Source organism: Argiope bruennichi, chromosome 3 (genome assembly GCF_947563725.1).
Source record: "Argiope bruennichi chromosome 3, qqArgBrue1.1, whole genome shotgun sequence".
Classification (NCBI taxonomy): Eukaryota; Metazoa; Arthropoda; class Arachnida; order Araneae; family Araneidae; genus Argiope; species Argiope bruennichi.
In genome coordinates this window covers 143,486,552-143,500,881 of record NC_079153.1, presented here as the reverse complement: position 1 = coordinate 143,500,881, position 14,330 = coordinate 143,486,552, and the positions used below count along the sequence as shown (strand labels likewise).

The 14,330-nt window shown below is 31.4% G+C and overlaps 1 protein-coding gene across 5 annotated transcripts in view; it reads right to left on the bottom strand.

Annotated features, from left to right (window-relative positions):
• LOC129963765 (zinc finger protein 236-like) overlaps positions 1-14,330 on the bottom strand; it is a 53,673-nt gene that overhangs the window by 21,670 nt on the left and 17,673 nt on the right. The window lies entirely within an intron of this gene.

Below are 14,330 nucleotides of genomic sequence, written 5' to 3'. Positions count from 1 at the left end.
GATATTTTTCCCAATTTCATAAAAATTTTGACTGGAAGTTTAAGGTTTTGATTTTTCTTTAGAAAACTATCAGTTTTTTCCAAAAACCTCAGTTTCTTTAAAACTACAAATGCTTTTTTAATGCAGATACAATCTAAGAAATCAAAAACAATTCGTTTTCTTATAAGTAAATTATTAAATTTTACAAAAAAAATGAAAAATTATAATCATACCATTATAAAATATAATTTTTCATTTCATCTGCATGATTTCATATCCCTACTCTTGCAAAATGTTTAGCATTTCGAAAAAAAAATATTTGAATTTTATAAAATTACTTCTCAAGGAGAAAAAATCATATTTTATAGTGGTATAACTTACCTGTGCAGGAAAAGATATGTAAAATTCCAATAAAATTAAGAAAAAATATTTTACATTTACAAAATATTGGAAAATTTTAACGTTTCCGCATACATCTCAAATTACAAATCTTTGGTGTTTCCCTTATTGATAATTAAAATAAATAAATCAAAACGAAATAAATCGTGTAAAACTCTCTTACAACAAACTTAATAGAAGCAATCGGAGAGCTTTGTGCAAAGAATAGCTGCTTACATGTCATGTAAAAAATTGCAAAATCTGTGGTATGAAACGATTTTTAAGTTCGACCTCCTCCCAGTTGAGCAACGCTGACTGCACGTCAACTTCAAATCTCCTTGACTGGTTTCTATTGTAAATATTTGCAGTCGTCATTGTGAAATCCTCCAAAAATTTAAAGATAAAGCTATCTTTGATTATCTCCAACTTCTACGCAGATTAAATTCAATCGAAGAAAGAAATGATGCCCCTTTGAATCTAAACTGGATTTAAACTTTTATGTTTTTTTTTTGGGGGGGGGGGAGGGTTGTGACCGCTAACCCAATCTCAAACGTCTTTATTCTAATCATTAGTCGGAAGATGGCCTTCTGGATGAAATTCGATCGGTTACAAGTTATCGGCAGCTATAGATTTCCTTTCACTGCATTTCACTGGTTGCTAATGCTAATGCGCAAAATCTGTGTTTCAAAATGCGTTTCTGGATTCCTATAGCTTAAACATCGATTCGAGGATAGAAGCATCGAAACTCAGATTCGAGGATAGAAGCTATTTTCAGTGGTCAATAGGCAGTCTCCTCTGAGTGTAGAGTGACTCAAAACACCTCATTTCACAATTAATCACGAATCGAAACTCTCTTTCTGCAATATTCTTCATCAATCGCTCAAAGAGACACCCCGACCCTGCAATTAGTCAGTGATAACCGTTGCCATCTCTGCATTGACTAACTGATCGCTCTCTTTTATATCATCGGATAACCCCAACCTAAGTGGAGACAGAAAAAGAGGCGCCCTTACCTCTGCGTGACTTGAAGGGGGCGGACATGTGACCTGCCCTCCCCCTTCTATCATAACCATCATCCATCGTTTTTAGTCATTGCCAGAATGGCCTACTCCCTTCATCATCTCTCACAAAAGGATGCTCAGGCGATATAAAAAGGAACACCCCCTAAGTGTTATTAGTATTAAATGCTCCGCTAACAAGATGGCCTGTACCCCGCTATAAAAACATCCACTCGTCGTGTGCATTGAGTGGAATCTTTTCACTTTGTGCGATCACGCGGTTTGGCTTCCTAAAGAAGATGGGAGATTTTACAGCTGTGTGTGGATTTAAAATGGTTGGCTGGAATGACTGAATACGTACGGACGAATGCCAGAGGATGGTAGGGTAACCACGTACACTTTTGTTTCATGCAGCGGAAACCTGTTGGGTTTTATGGATGACACGTTTCGGTGCTGTGGGTTTTAATACCACCGAATGGCGTGAATACTAAAAGTGAATAATTTAACGAGCTATAATGGCAACCTTTCAATGAATTTTTCTAACTTAAATTAAACTATGCGGGAGATTGCAAAATTGCCGATTATTTAGAAATAATGAAATTTTTGAAACCATTTTTAAAACTCAAAAAAAAAAAAAAAGTCTTATTATTGTGAGATACGATTTCCAAAGTATTCATATAATCTATAATGTTAGATTTTATTTGAAATATTGAAGTCTAAAAGTTTAAATGAAACCTAAAAAGGGACAGCATTTAACAATTTTATAAACTAAAGAAAAAAAATGAGCAGTTAGATAGCTTGGTCAAAAGAAAGTTAGAATTCTTTAAAACCCTTCCTTTCCTCCTTTTTTAGTTAAAGCAAAGAGTCGCTAATCAAAAACTAACAATTCGCTCATTAAAATTATTTGTCTTAGTTACAAATATAACTGAAATATTAATTTGTTTCATTTTAATTCATATTAAGATCTTTCTTCCTTGTACTGTTTAAGATTATTTATACCAAGTAAATTTGAAATTTTCATTGTGGATCTTGTAATAAGCTTCTTTTGATGTAGATAGCTTCATTTTTTTAAAAATACCTAGACTGAAATCAATAAAATTGATTTGATTTTAATTCATTTTTGATTAAATTGATTCCTTAATTTAATTAATTAATTGATTTTGATTCATTTTTCAAATTACCAAAGAAAATAAAAAGAGTCAGGAATTCAAACAGAAGCGACTTTATATATTTAGACAGATGTAAATTTCTTTTTCGTCTTTTACGAGCTGAACTTTTTTTTTTTTTTGAAATGAATAGCTCAGAAAAACTGGTGTTCCTTGTTTGATCAGAGATTTAAATTTCATTACATTAGCAGACATTTAGGAGATTATAATATTGAAAGATGCTTAATTCGCCTAACATTATAATTACATATTATTCTAAGATCCAGCAGCACGTTACTTTGCACTAAGCCGTTACGTCATATCCAGTCTTCGTTTCAAGAGATGATTAATTAATTCCAAAATGAATCGTTGAATTCAACTCCGCGTCACGAAATTATTTGCTCGAACTAAAGAGGAAGAAAAGGCTTATAATTTGGAAAACCAAATGGAGCGAACTATTTTATGCATTTTTAATGGTGTTGAATGGGTTTAATAATAAGAGAAACTTTTCCATGCTCAATGATTTCTAGTTTTAATTAGATTTTATTACATGTATGTATTTAAAAGAATATGAGATATGATTGCACATCAAAATATCACTCAATATATCAGAAGTCATTTATTTAATTTATAGAATCAGACACATGCTTGGGAATTAAGTATTTGATTTGGCATTTCGGTTTTAAGATATTTAATTTTGACCAGTTTTAAACAAAACAACAACAACAAAAAAAAATATCACGATCACTATATAATGAAGATATCTGGAGTTGACAGTTTTCATTTATTAACTTATAGTATTTGATACATAATAAAATATTTTAAACAGATGAGTCTCCCATTTTTTTTATTCGAATGTTAAAAATTATTCAGTCACTAATCGATTTTGGGAATAACTGGTTATTATTCCATTTAATTCCAATTAAATAGTCTAAATATGTCCACGATTCCTTCAAACTGTCAGGCATTAAAGACGTGTTATTTTAATTGTCTTGGATGTGTTTCATTTATTGGGTACAATATATCAGATTTCCAATGGAGTCCAGACTCATCACAAGATAGTGCCATAAGAAACACAAATGTGTGGTTCATCTATTTTCTCGATTCCGCAGCGTGTGTTATCCTTCTTGTAAACTACTCAGATATTAAACAGAATCCTTCTTTGACCTTCAACAATGGAAGAAAATCATGCGATTATGCAATGAAAATGGTTTGAATTTCAAGGCAACAATGTTATTATTTGTAACTAACGAGGCAAAAAAGAGAGAGAAAATTCACTCCTTTTTAGAATGTCTATTAAACAAGTATTAATAAAAATGCAATTTTTTTAAATTTTGAAACGGTATAAAATTTATTTTTGTGCAAAAAACGTTTTTGGAATTTATCGCAGAAAAATTTAGAATCAAGTTTAATTATAACTAAATAAAATTTCTAAAAAATGTCATTGATTTGCTACAGTCTGTGGAGCATCGATTATGCAGTGTTTTAAATCTGTAAATATGATGAAATTTAGTCATTTATAGAAGCTATAATTTGATGTAAAATACATCGCTAGTATTGTAAAGACTCTTAGCTAAATCAAAGCAATCCATATTTTATTCAGGATCCTAATATGCATTTAGCCAGAGAAGTTCCAGACACTTTAAAGTCCCCAAAGCAAAAATTTATTATTCGTAGACGTAATAATTTTATACAAGAGTTGCATGGAATGTCTCAAGTGCTCTATGGACTCTCCGTGGATAGTATGAAAACAAGACTTGGCCGAAATGGAATGCATCATCTATTGCACATAGCATATGCAAGTGACGAAAGGCTGCATTCTTGCAAGTTGCCCATTTCAAGGGTATTTTTCAAAAGAAACCGACATTTTCTTTCAGATTTACTTTTTAGCAAACCACTGAATGGTCAGAATTTTACCGTTCCACTAGCTCTTAAAAAAAGATGGATGAAAGAGTCGCCATTTAAAAGAGGGCTTCAAAATTACAGTGAAGGAGGCAATCGATGAAATGCAATTCCTGCTCTTGCGCCGGCGCAGCTCGCGCAAGAGGGATGCGGGACTAGCCCGCCTATTTTCGGAGGAACACCTCCCAGCCAGGGACGGAAAATGAACTTGCCTATCGCCCAGCCAGCTGCCTGCAGAGGATGCGAGTGATTTTCGAAGATGAAGATCCTAAAGGGAATACATTAAAGAAAAAGTCGGAATATCGATTCAAACCATTGTTTTCAGGGCGTTGGCGCTCATTTCTGTTTTCCAACGAGGGAGAGAGAGAGAGAGAGAGAGAAAGAACTTTCTGCTGCGATAAGGCGGAGAGAAAACGAATTTTAGGATGTAACGGAAAAAGCAGTTTTATTAGTATTCAATTCTCAATGCTAAAATAAAGGAAAAAAATTATCTTTTATTTTGTGAACATGTGCATAAACACATAAATTTTGTGGTATGAAGTTGCTTGAAAATATTCAAAAGATTACACGTAATATAATCTTCACTTGCAATCCATTTTTAAAAAATTCTAAAAGCAATCATGGAACGAAAATCCAATATAAATTTTAAAATTAATGATTTGAAATATTTTTCTTTGGAGTCATACATATATCGAATTGTTGCAAATTTTAAACAAAATTGAATCATTCAGTAAAGATGTTAAAATTTGATACAAGAATTACCTATAATCCATGACTATAGAATGTTCTATGAAATTTTAGTTGAATCAAAGTGGTGACGCATTTTCGAAACGGAAGTATCGTCTGATATAATAGAAGGGAGAAAAAAAAAAAAAAAAAACAGTTGAAAATTTGATGAGTAGATAGCACACATATATCCGTAAATACATATTTTCAAGGAGAGAGCGGGATTTATTTCATTAAAAACTATTAAAATTTTTGTTAATATTACTCTACATTATTTCATAAAATTATTTACCTTTTGCTTTCATATTTCAATGCTTTAAAAGATAACTGTTAAGCTCAAGTCATCTTCTCTCTTTAGGGGGGGGGGCAATAATTAACAGATTTCCCACGCGAAGTTAAGCTAAAAAAAACGACAGAAGTTTATCTTTTTAACATATTTAGATAAAGATTCCGTTTTGTAGCAACTTGAGGGATATTTGAGGTAGAATCTCTTCATTTAAACTATATCCAGATGACAAAGGCAATATACTAGTTTAAGTTCATTTCCATATATTTGTATGATATAGAGAAATGATTATTAATATAATGGATTCAATCTCCGAGCTTAAAAATGATATCCGCAGTGGCTCCAAAATTTTTCTGAAGTAATAATAATTTTATTGCACTGATGCGTCATGCGGCATAAATCTGTGCAAGGAATGATTTGGTTACATTAATTTCTTTCTTTCTGTCTAACTGGAAACTCGTATTACATTGAAGAGTTCAAATTCATAATTAAAATCCTATTTAGTTCCTTTTCAGAAGAAATTGAAATGCATTTAGCAATAAAGTAGTACTTGTAATATTAAATTAAAACTTTATATTATATTATATATATATATATATATAATAAAATAATAAAAATGCACATTATAACTTAACTGAGTGTAAATTTATGATGAAGAATTTTAATAAGAATTTTTATAAGTCCTCTTTGATTTCCTAATCGCAATACATTACATACATCGCAATACCATGCAATACATTTTTCTTTTTATGTAAATCTGAAATGATCTTGTTTAGCTTCATTATATAAAAGATTATTTGATCGTAGAATCATATTTAATCTAAAACTTTAGCACAGTTTCCCAGGAGGACTTTCAATAGAATTCATTTTCATGATTCCACATTTCACATGCCATTTGAATGTTTGGATCTTGAGCCACTAAGTGTGACAGGCAGACCTTTTTTTAATAGTCGGCGCTCGCTAAAAAGGGGTTTTCAAAATTTTAATTAGATTTGTAAGAATTAACGTCTCTCCTAAAAAAAATTGAAATTATTCTAAATCACTTAAAAATTTGAAACAAAATCTTCAATTCCATCAATTATATACCTATAAAATTTTAATAAATCTCAAAAATATTCATTTTGCATACATTTTACTACACTTCATTGTTTCAGTAACTAGCGTGTGCATAACCCTATTCACACACACATACTTGCTTGCTTCCTAATGTAGATCAAATTAAAAAAGTAAATGAAACGAATCAAAGCTTATACGATGCATTGGTCTAGTGGTTACAATACATATTACAATATCATTTGATTTTAAAAAAAATGTGAATCCACTATAGAGCATGAAGAATGCATTCAGATTCCAGTAAAAGTGCTCCAACTGCCTCAGAGGTTTTCATATCTCTTAAAAAGATAACTTACTAATCAATTAAAAGGGAGCTGCTTTCATTTCTATTGCAATTACTTATCATGCTCTCTTGGCAATTTTCCTTTAATGGCTTTTGACAGGTAGATAAGTTCCATACTATCTCATTCATTATCAAGATAAACATCCTATCTGTCATCAAAATAAACACCCGATACCGATGCTCGCCTAAAAGGGATTTCACTCACTCAGAGATGAGTCATGATACCAACCGAAAAATGCAAATGAATGACGCGAATGGGAAGAGAAATATGTTCAGATGAGAACCAAGCTCTCCGAAGGATGGTTTTCTGAATGTTGCATTACAATAGGGATTTTAAAAGTATGATTTCCTTTCACCTCAAAGGATATAATCAGAGGTCGAGGTTTTGCCGAAATACTGTTTCAGAAGGATGTTACTTCCCGTATAAAATGATTGACCTTGGGCAGTGCCGTGAATGCTCAGGACTCAAGATTTTTACTTTCGGAGTCCCACGCATGAAGGTTGTGTGTTTCGTAGCTTTATAATTAAAACAGGTGGTTGTGCATTAAATGTAAGCGATTGGTGAACGATAGTAACGGAAGAGTCTATTAACGTGCGATCTTTATTGCATGCCATGCAATGAATGCATGTTTTAAAAAACCTGAATATGTATTTTGGGAGACCTTTTTTTTTTCTAGCCCTATTGAAACCAAAATTGGAAAGAAAAAAAAGTATGATTGCAGTCACAGACCAAAATGCTTTCATTTAAATCATGGAATTTTTTAGTCATGCAAAAGTACATATCGACATATGATCAACCTCTTGAGATATTTGATTCAAAATTTGATAAGAATCTACACTTGATGTTAAATCTGTGCACTTTTTGTGCATATGGCTCTTTCCGTTCTGTGTGTGTGTGTTTTATTGTGTACATTTCAATTTGAGCAGTGGGACAGACAGACTTCTCTGAATAAATTTCGTCAATATTTTTTAAAAATATCTACAAATTGGGTGTAAAGCCCATATACCAAATTCCATGCTTCTAACTCAAAGTTAGTTGGAGTTAGTTATTGCATTCCCAGGCAAAGAGACATGATGCCAAAAATGTGTTTCTTGAATTCGAGAATTCCAAAACGTGGTGATTCGTTAAAATCTAGAGTCCATTTTTTGATGGTTGCAGTATTTTCTGTTTGCATATTGTTTTATTCGAGAAAGTAAACCTCCTTCATTAGAACGACAGATTCTTTTTGCACTTTCTTAAAAAATGAATACGGCTTATTATTGGAGATAATTGTAAGTGGTTGTACACCTAAAGAAAATTTTAAACGACTAAGGAAAACTGAAAAAACGAAAATGTTAAAATTTGAAATCAAAGAAGACATTCTTTTAATATTCACTGAAATATAATTTTTTCAAATAAGTTAATACTTATACGTTATACAAAAAAAAAAAAAAAAAAAAAAAAGATAAAAGTTACTTAAAATTTTAAAATTAATTGAAAGAATTAAACAAAAATGGTGAAAAGAGAGACCATTATAATCGAGAATTATGACTGGCTGATTTGCGCCCCCTCATCTGAATTAAATAGAATAATTAGAATAATTTTATTAAGAAAAACTAAATTTCAATCAGGACAGATAATTTAATGAGGCACGCAGGACAACTCTCATGTGTGATAATTTTTAAAATTTTAAAGATTCTTAAATAGATTTAATAAAATCCTAAAAGAAAAAAAATTCCTGGAGCAGCGCTAAAAAAATTTCAAACTGTAGAGGTAAAAAAAAAAAAAAAAAAAAAAAAAAAAAAAGAATAAAATGGTTCCTTAAGTGAGATTAAAATACTAAAATGTTTAGAATTTTTATTTGGAAAAAGATAGTATATAAAAATTATCTTGTTACTAAAAATGTCTTTAAAAATGAAACCATGGTATCATGATCGGAAACAAGGCTTCTTAAATTATGGGTCTCAGTCTCAAGCAGAAGTATGAAATTGTAGTTTTAGGTTTTGAAAACACTGCCTGATTAGATTTTTTTTAAATAAAATTACTAAATCAAAAGGAATTTATCTTATTTCATAAGATTCCATTAAAATTTTATAGATTAATACATCTGATTGCCTTCAACTAATCATTAAGGAATGCTCCGCTCTTCTTCTTGTGCATATTCTTGAACTTCCGAGCAAAGTTTCATAATAATATGCTTGTAACCTCACGTTCTAAAGAAAGCGCATCGCTGCACACATTCTGATTTTTTTTTTTTATTTCGTCTCTCTCTCCCAACAAAAGAAGTGGTTCTCCTCGAAAACTATTTTGCTTATTCTCTGACAAAAAGTGTCATTTCCCCGCGTAAAATTGTGGACCTTGTGCAAGGTCGTGAATGATACAAGTGCTCAGATGTTTATTTTCAGAGTTCCACTTACAAACTTGTGTGCTTTGTAATATAGTTAAAAAAAACCTCATGTTTGCATGCCATTGACGAACAATAGTACTAAAAGGCCTATTAGAAAAGATATCTTCCGCGATTATTATTATTATTTTACGATTAATGGTAGACATGCGGTAAATATCCAGGTACCAGAAAACCGAATAAGTATTTTGATCGCATCTTTTCAACAGATTGAAACAACAATTAAAATCAGAAGAAACAATATCAAATTTCCTTTATTTTGATCATTGCGTTTTTTGAATTATTCTGTTGACACACATGCGAAAGTACAGACAGACAGACGGTCGAACTTTTGATAGAACTGTTGCAAAATTGTTAAACTATCAGCATTTTAGGAGCTAAAATAGTTGACCAAATTTCATTTACCTCATTTATTATGTTTTTTATAGTTACTGCACTTACATGCATGCATGGGTATGGATTGACAGACTGCCAACCTCTTAACGAATTTAATACAGATTTGTATTTTAGGTAAACTAACTCCTGTTTACCAAATTTTATCTATTTAGCTTTATACGTTTTGTAGTTATCGTGTATTCGAACAGCCAGATATTTCTTCTTAATGGATTTCACTTAAAATTAAATAAAAATCTGCGGATTTGATGTAATCTTCATGCATCAAATTTTATCTGTCTTCTCAATGCATTTTTGAGTCATCGTGTTCACAGAAAGACAGATTTAATTCCAAAATGTATTTTATTTTTCACATTCATCGAGGTCTGAAACCGGAGAAACAAAATCTCATGTTAGCATTTTTTTTAATGCTTGCAATGATTTCGTTTCTTATATTTAATATGCAAAAAGTTAAAAAAAAAATGCAAAAACAAATGAAAAGAAATTGATTTCATATGACAGGTTCATATCCTAAAATCACATCAAAAAAGGCACACAGATGTAAAAGGATGTTGATGACTACTATTGAAAAGTCATCAGTTTACTCTTGACGTATTAAATGAGAAAAGGTAAAGCAATTATCTGTTATAAACCCGTGATCCGGGATGTGAGTAAGCGAACATCCCAACAACCTCATTTTAATTCGAGGAAGGGAAAAAAAGAAAGACATTTCACGAATGAAAGCAATCGTTATCAGAATCGTATGGACGAAGATGCCAGCGAGTCGACGCACTTCGGAGATACCACCGAAACACGCTTCGTGCAGAGTGGTTGATGACGTCACGATTCCATCACCATGACAACGAACAGAGCGTTCTGTTTTGCTTCACAGTATCTCCTGTGCCATGCGGTTTTTTGGCTGTGAAAGTTTTTTTTTTTTTTCTTTTCTTCAGATAATTCGGATGAGAAAATGATTATGCTGAAACGAAATGAGGATGCTGCGCTATTTATATTTTGTTGATAGTTGATTTGAGATAGCGAAATTTGCATTTGTCAGAGGTTATGTAATATTTTAGCCTGATTTCGGAAATAGAAAACTCGAAATTAGATTTTCGAAAGATATCATACATTGATGGAAATTATCCAAAGATGAATTCAAAACATCAAACGTTCCATATAAAGTTACTCAACTTGGAATTTAGCAATTCACCAAATCTTAGTTTGGGAAATTTCACAGAAATTTCAGAAATGTAAATGTAAATTCAAAATGGAAGGCTCAATTTTGAATAGTATTACAAGTCTCTATATAGAAATTTTAAAAATTTGCTGTCACCTTCACAAATAATTTACATTAAAAAATCATTAGTGGCTTATGGCCCTAGCTATGAAATAATGTCTTTAGTTATGAAATTTTAATGAATTAGCTATATTTACACTCTCACAATAATTGTATTCTTGTTAAGGGGAGTATCTATTAAACGCGGCAATATTGATATATAGCATTTGTCTACGAATATCTGAATAATTTTTTTTTAACTTTCCAAATGTTTTATGCAATTACATATTGCATAAAAATAATATTGAAACGACACTATTGAGATATACCAGTTTGAAATTATTATTGCTTGTGAGTGATTAAAATTTACAAATTAAATTCTTAAAGGGATTTCGCCTTCCAATTTGAATGAGAAAATGCGGTCATTCACAAGAAGCTTCTCCGAATCCGAGATAACCGTTTTCACTTCTTCGTATATGCAGCAAGTATTGTAATCGTCAAAAAAATGGACGCATCTCCACATTTTAGACTCCTTGAGTTTTTGAAAAACGCATTTTTTGGCATTTTTCCTGTCTGTGACACAAATAACTCCAACACGCTTTGAGCGAGACGGATGAAATTCGGCATACAATTTTTACACCAAATGTGTAGATTTCTGTCAAATGTTGAACGAAACCCATTCAGAGGAAATTTGTTTTTTAGCCTGTCCGAATATAGTGAATACGAAAACTATAAAACGCATAAAGCAAGATGGATAAAATCCGGTACACAGATTTCACTTCTATATCCTAGACACTTATAAAATTTTGGACTCAATCCAACGAGCGATTTTAGAAGCAAGTAAACGCAATGATTTAAACTTATCAAATTTGGCATGTGATTCTGTGATTACCAATATAGTTCTGTGTTACCTTTCGGTTCAATCGGTTAGGAAAAACGCATCTAAAACATAAACTCAATTTTCGGATATTATTAATCACATGCCAGGTATTCATTGCCAACATCTGGCTAAGCAGAGTACAAATTCAATAAAAAGGCACGCCAAAGGTTATCGTTTCGTAACTATTGTATGCTAATGCCATAGAAGGCATTCTCTGGGATAATATCCTTATTAAAGAGTATGCGAGAAAGTTGTGAGGAAACCACCCCCTCTGATTGGAATTCTTTCTTTCTACGGACTCAAAATAAGAGCGAGTCGGATAGCCAATAAATTCAGCCTTTTTACCAAGATTGCAGTTCCGTATCGAATTTCATGTAAAGGCAGTCAACAGGAAATCTGTCAATTCATCTTTATATATGATGAATCAACTAGCTAAATGGAGAGAGCATTTGGCTTACTTCTAGAATGGCCAATGAGGCCAACCTGCCAATGATCCGCCCATTTAAGCATACGAGAACGTGATAACTTAAAAAGGCTGCATTAGCGGGAGGGCATTCGATTCAAGACATGCTCACAGGTGGTGGAATCGCCTCTCGTACCTGGTCGTAACTAGACCGCCAGTGAATGGAATTCGCTTCACTTCCCGACCCGAAAAATGAGTATTTGCATCAAATACAGGACTATTTGACAAATAAAAAGAGGTTCAGACTGTATATTCGTTTTTCTTTATTAAAATTCGCACCCTACTTTATGAATGTATCAGAAAGTTGAAGAATGAGCTTCCACTGCGAAGAAAGTAGCTTATAAAACTGCTTTCCGTATCTCTACATTGCTACATCGATCTTTCTACTCGATAAGCTGCATTGCAATACATTCAAGCTGATAATCTCTAATAGCATGCGCCCCAACTTACAATGAATATCCTAAAATCATTTTGAATCGAAATTTTAAGGGGCGAAATAAAAATTGGATCTCTCAGAAGCCTTCCGTGTATTCACGGCCGTTGTGTGCGCTCTCGTCGTCAAGGCGACGATTTAGGCAAGGTGCAAAAAAAGGTCTCGCTCCATTTACGATGTCGAAAATACAGTGTCAGGAAAATTGATTGTTAAATAAAATCATAATATCTTTTTAACAACACATTAATAATAGAAAAGGATTAACATTTTTAAAGATGGCTTAAATTTAAAATCGGAATAACAATCTCTTAATATTTTTATTATTAATCTGAACATTTGATTCATTCATTTAATTTAAGGTAGAAATGAACGTATAGATTTTTATAGATAGATTCATTAAGGTAGATTCATTTATTTTAAGGTATAATAAACTAGCTAGTGCCCCATCCTTCCGCAGGGCTAGACTAATCCCAAAAATGTCCCAAAAAACTTATATTGTTCGTATATAATTCAATAAACTATAAGAACAATAATCTCTGCTGTACATTTAAAATTACTTTTTAATTTAAAATTCAAAAAAGAAAAGTTATTTGTAAAATAAATAAAATAAAATAATTAAAAATTTTTATAATTTAAAGAAAAAATTTAAAAAGAAAATCAACATTTAAAAATGACTAGTTACTCATTAACTTAAAAATGCTTTGAAAAACATTTGGGTCTTAAAATATTTTCTTGTCTATCAAATATTTCGATATTTGTTTCAAAAAATAGCTATCCATTACACATTAAGAACTGAACAGAAAATAATATTCGCAATTAAAAAAGAAAGGTAATGAAATAGCATACATTCACCTGTATATTTACTAAAATCAGAGTATAACCATTCTCAAAACAAATGTTATAATACATAAAGGATGAATGGACTGCCCCACACTCTACTGAACGCTTATATACGTTTCAGATCTTCAAATGTTTAAAGTAAGTGGCATGAAAATACAGTTAAGAGAGGTATGAAAATAAAAAGAAATTCCCAGTATGCCACGGTAAGTTAAACATTTCTTTTTTACATTGTATAGAGAGTATTGCGTTTAAAATGATTTTAGGAAGTTTCAATGCATTTATTTACTATTTATGTAGTAAAATAAGTGCTAAAATTAGGCATAAAAACATGCCAGCTTAATACATGCACTGACAAATGTCTCTATTTTCCGTTGCATGCCAATGCAATGAGGCTTACTACTTAACTACTTATCAAAATATAAAAGCTAAAACATATATAAAAGCAAAGACATATCTTACTATCATTCCACAAAAGTTATATACATTTCATTGATATGAAATCTCCAAAGGTGAAATTTACGAACAAACAATTTCTGAACAAAACCAATGACTGAAGATTAAACGAGATGCCCCCAAACTGGGAATAAAAATTATATATATAAAAAAAGAGTAAACAAATAAATAAATAATGCAATCTAATATCGGCAGTTTACAAGTAATAAGTAAAGCAACATTTAACCGCAACATAAAATCGATATCTGTTAGTAATAGTGAAGTTTGTTAGTTGATAGCAAAACGTGTAGGCAAATACCGGAACAATCACTGTTAGGCCTATTCGGATTAAAAGAAATGTTCACAAAAACTAAATGCATGACGAATATACTTAAGAAATACTAAAAACATGAATCTGATTAAATACAAATTCTCTATTA